We start from the raw sequence: 405 nt of genomic DNA, 5'->3' as shown, positions 1-405 counted from the left end.
GGAATTGATGATAAGCTTCAAAGGGAAGAAATCATTGATGGTAAAAGTGAAGAAAAAGACAAATCTCAGCAAGAAATCATAATTAATGAAAGTGTTCAAGAAATAGTGAATGAAAATGTCAGACCAGTAGAAGATGGAATTGATAAAAAGCTTCAGTGCGAAGAAGCGCCTGAAGCCAGTTGTGTGGAAAGAGCGGAAGAAGATCTTGCTGCAGAAAAACGTGTTGAAGAAAAGACTCTGGAGAGAGTAGGACCTAATTTGTATGCATTCAAAGTGTCAAAACTTGAATGGCAGATTCTAAACGGACGCCAAAGACGAGAAGAAGTTTCCGAATTTTGCCAATTCTACAACGTGAAACTCATTTTCCCTGATCAAGGAAAGAAAGGAGTTGGGTTGTTGAAAGGA

This window comes from Palaemon carinicauda, unplaced genomic scaffold, assembly GCF_036898095.1.
Source record: "Palaemon carinicauda isolate YSFRI2023 unplaced genomic scaffold, ASM3689809v2 scaffold246, whole genome shotgun sequence".
NCBI classification, from domain to species: domain Eukaryota; kingdom Metazoa; phylum Arthropoda; class Malacostraca; order Decapoda; family Palaemonidae; genus Palaemon; species Palaemon carinicauda.
Note: the sequence above shows the minus strand (reverse complement) of the source record.